This window comes from Bos indicus x Bos taurus, chromosome 26 (genome assembly GCF_003369695.1).
Source record: "Bos indicus x Bos taurus breed Angus x Brahman F1 hybrid chromosome 26, Bos_hybrid_MaternalHap_v2.0, whole genome shotgun sequence".
Lineage (NCBI taxonomy): Eukaryota > Metazoa > Chordata > Mammalia > Artiodactyla > Bovidae > Bos > Bos indicus x Bos taurus.
The window spans coordinates 21,383,775-21,388,299 of record NC_040101.1 but is presented as its reverse complement, the minus strand read 5'-3'; the positions used below and the strand labels follow the sequence as shown (position 1 = coordinate 21,388,299).

Here is a 4,525-nt window from a genome sequence, read left to right as displayed (position 1 = left end):
GATAGCTTTCCTTTACACAGAGAAATTCAAACTAAGACAGGCAAAAAGGTGGAGTGGTGGAGCTGCTGAGAGCCTAGGCTTCAGGATTAGACAGAAGACAGAACTTGTTACATGCCGACTCCATCCATTTTTTTTTTTTTTTTTTTTTTGCTTTTTTAAACTGTTTTATTAACTTCACAATATATAATGAACATTTCTCCATGCAACAGTTAAAACCTTCCTGCTGATAGAAACTTACAGATTGGGTCAAAAACACAACATTCAATTAGAAGCTGGTAATAGGAAATGGGCAAGAAACAAGCTTAACACCAAAACCTTTACAACAAAGGTAAGTCAAGAACATCTAAGTTTAGGAAGTAAGAGTCTCCTAACTTCAGGGAAAACATCAGGATTCAAGGCATAAGGCAAAAGTCATCATGATGCTCATGGTAAGCGGGGTCAGTGCTAACTGCCCGCAGACTATGACTCAACTGCTTTTCCCTCAGCTTTTCCATCAGCTGCCTCACCTCCTCCCCAATCCTTTCCATATTCTCTTCTCTCTTCTCTCATCCTTGTGGCTCGCCAAGTCTCTGAGACACGTCCCATCTATAATGCAGGATGGGCTGCCTAACACGGAACCGCCTAGGATTTCCTCTAGGTACATAATATTCACTAGCACCGGAAAGGAGGGCCATAGGTTCTCTTTTATTAGCATCTTGATCCTTTCCATCTTTCTTTTTCATTCTTCTGGTTGGCATCTTCCATGTTTCGATGTTTTACTGCTTGTTCCTCTTTGGACGCCATTGCTCCTGGGCCTATCCTTGCTGTCTCCTGCTCCTCCCGACTGTTGCTGCACGTGTGCCGCTGCAACACTTCCACTCGCAGACCTGCTCCCCTCGCGCCTGCCATTCTTGGGGGCCGCCCCGGCCCGCACTCCCCTCAGTGCCAGGCGGAGCAGGTACCAAGAAGCAAGCAGGTGACCGTCGGGTCTGACTCCATCCATTTTTGACACACACACTTTGTGTGTCTTTGGACAAGTTTCTAGAAAATTAAGATAACCGACCATACCTACTTCACAGCATTTTGTGAAAACATAGGAGGGGCACTTTGCAATATGCCAACTGTTATATGGGTTCAATAAACAGTTTCTCTTGTTGCTACTAGGAATTCTTGGGGAATCAGACTTCATGAATGTACAATATTTCTTTAAATGAACTTTAAAATCCTGTAATAATTTTATATTTATAGAAAAGTTACAAAGATAGTCTAGAGAATTCTAAAGCACACTTCACCCAGATTTTTCTGTGTTAACATTTTAATGTTGTATGTGTGCCAACATTGGCACATTACTATTTACTATTACTATTAGCATATTGGATGTGAGAGTTGGACTATAAAGAAAGCTGAGCACAGACGAATTGACGCTTTTGAACTGTAGCATTGGAGAAGACTCTTGAGAGTCCCTTGGACTGCAAGGAGATCCAACCAGTCCATCCTAAAGGAGATCAGTCCTGGGTGTTCATTGGAAGGACTGATGTTGAAGCTGAAACTCCAATACTTTGGCCACTTGATGCGAAGAGCTGACTCATTTGAAAAGACCCTGATGCTGGGAAAGATTGAGGGCAGGAGGAGAAGGGGACGACAGAGGATGAGATGGTTGGATGGCATCACTGACTCAATGGACATGGGTTTGGGTGGACTTTGGGAGTTGGTGATGGACAGGGAGGCCTGGGATGCTGCGGTTCATGGGGTTGCAAAGAGCCGGACACGACCGAGCAACTGAACTGAACTGAACTGATCTATTACTATTAAACTAGACACTTTATTCAGATTTCACAGTTTTTCTATCCCAAGATATAATCTAGAATATCACATAGCATTTATAAGAATGTTTTTAATTGGCACAACAATCAACATAATTAATCAACTAGTGACTCCATGGTCAATACCTAAATGTGGTTTTCTAAAACACTTGAGAAGTTCAATAAGTGGTACTAGGAAAAGTGGATAGCTATTTGTAAAAGAATGAAGTGAGAACAATTTCTCACACTATACCCAAAAATAAACTCAAAGTGGATTAAAGACCTAAATGTAAGTCCGAAAACCATGGAGCTCCTAGAAGAAAACATAGGCTGAACGCTCTTTGACACAAATCGTAGCAATACTTTTTCGGATTTGTCTTCTAAAGCAAAGGAAATAAAAGTAAAAAATAAACAAATGTGGCCTAATCAGACTTAAAAGCTTTTGCACAGCAAAGGAAATCATTGACAAAACAAAAAGACAACCTACTGAATGAGAGAAAATATTTGCTAATGATATGGTAGATGAGAGGTTAAAATCCCAAAAAAATAAACAGTTCAACATCAAAAAAACAAACAAGACTTGATTAAAAAGTCTTGGAAATCATTTATTCTCTTCAGTAGCATTTTTGCAAACTTATTGACCTATTATTGACAAAGTAAATCCTTTCACATAGTAAAATAATCAAATGCAGGTTAGCATCTGCCCAAATTACTACAGTATCCAATTTATTCAAGTTTGAACTTAGTGAGATTTTACTGTGTACATAATCATGGCCAGCAAAGTGTCTGGCACTTAGTAGGTGCTCAAAAAGTGTCTGTTGTTAAGCTACATATAAAAAGGACCTCAGATCTCCTGACAGCTTGATTTGTTTATGGACAGTTAGGTGTATTTTGCCTTGAGCTGTGCCTTGTTTTGAATAATCTCTTAGAGCATGACCTTACCTCTGTGCATAGAACCTGTTTGTTCAAGACTGTACATGATCTGAGCAAACAAGAATTACTGTTCGGCAAACCATTAACTTCTTCAGCATCTCTCACGCAGCAAGAATTGTCCCTTGAGGGGATCAGTGCTGGTGTAGAAAGTATGTGTTTTACTTTTATCTGTGAAGAAAAAAGTATTCATGTGTGTGAATTCAATTTCTTGGAGGTTGGTTGTGGCAGTTGCTATTTTTTATAAACAGTATTAACCAGAGATGATGAGAATCAACAGGATGGCTCTGGCAAGGAGACCAAAGATAAAGATGTCCAGCCAGCTGTGAGCTTCCAGATGTGACCAGGTGGGTCTGCTGTAACCACACAGGGACCTCAGAGGTAAGTGATTAGAAGATAGGTGTGACGAGGGCATGGCTTCCTCCACCAGTGTCAACAGATGCAGCATTGCACCCAACTTGTTCATCTAATCATTCTTTTATTCAGCTTAAAATACCTATCAAATGACAACAATAACCAATTACTAGATTTCTGCTACTGAAAGTGTGGCCTCTGGAAGATCCATTTACTCAAGGACTTGTTAGAGATGCAGAATTTCAAGGTCCACCCCAGTTCTCTGAATAAGAATCTGCCTTTTAACAAGATCTGTGAGTGATTCCCATGTGAGAAGCACCGGACCAAATGACAGAATGAAGAGCCAGGATCTTGTCAAGAGACAAATGATGTATTTATTGGAAGGTCTATTAATAAAATCTCAGTCGGAAGACTTAAATAGATATTTCTCCAAAGAAGACATACAGATGGCCAGCAGACACAAGAAAAGATGCTCAATATTGCTAATTATCAGAGGGAAATGCAAATCCAAACTGCAATTAGCTATCACCTCACACAAGTCAGTATGGAGATCATGAAAAAGTCTGCAAATAAATGCTGGGGAGGGTGTGGAGAAAAAGGAACCCTCCTGCACTCTTAGTGGGAGTGTAAATTGGTGCTGCCACTATGCAGAACAATATGGAGGTTCCTTAAAGAAATTAAAATATAGTTACCATCTGATCCTGCAATCCCACTCCTGGGCATACATCTGGAGAAAACTGTAATTTGAAAAGACTCACACACCCAGATGTTCACTGAAACACTATTTGCAATACCCAAGACATGGAAGCAACCTAAGTGTTCATTGACAGATGAACGGCTAAAGAAGATGAGGTATATTTATTCATGGAATATTCAGTTCAGTTCAGTCGCTCAGTCGTGTCTGACTCTTTGTGACCCCATGAATTGCAGCATGCCAAGATGGCACCCCACTCCAGTACTCTTGCCTGGAAAATCCCATGGATGGAGGAGCCTGGTAGGCTGCAGTCCGTGGGGTCGCTAAGAGTCGCAAACTACTGAGCGACTTCACTTTCACTTCTCACTTTCATGCATTGGAGAAGGAAATGGCAACCCACTCCAGTGTTCTTGCCTGGAGAATCCCAGGGACGGGGGAGCCTGGTGGGCTGCCGTCTATGGGGTCGCACAGAGTTGGACACAACTGAGGAGATTTAGCAGCAGCAGCAGGCCTCCCTGTCCGTCACCAACTCCCAGAGTTCACTCAGACTCACGTTCCTCGAGTCAGTGATGCCATCCAGCCATCTCATCCTCTGTCGTCCCCTTCTCCTCCTGCCCCCAATCCCTCCCAGCATCAGAGTCTTTTCCAATGAGTCAACTCTTCGCATGAGGTGGCCAAAGTACTGGGGTTTCAGCTTTAGCATCATTCCTTCCAAAGAAATCCCAGGGCTGATCTCCTTTAGGATGGACTGGTTGGATCTCCTTGC

The 4,525-nt window shown here is 42.0% G+C and overlaps 1 pseudogene; it reads right to left on the bottom strand.

The window, feature by feature from the left end:
• Positions 1 to 278: 278 nt before the first annotated feature.
• On the bottom strand, positions 279 to 964 carry LOC113884315 (annotated as a pseudogene).
• Positions 965 to 4,525: the final 3,561 nt, after the last annotated feature.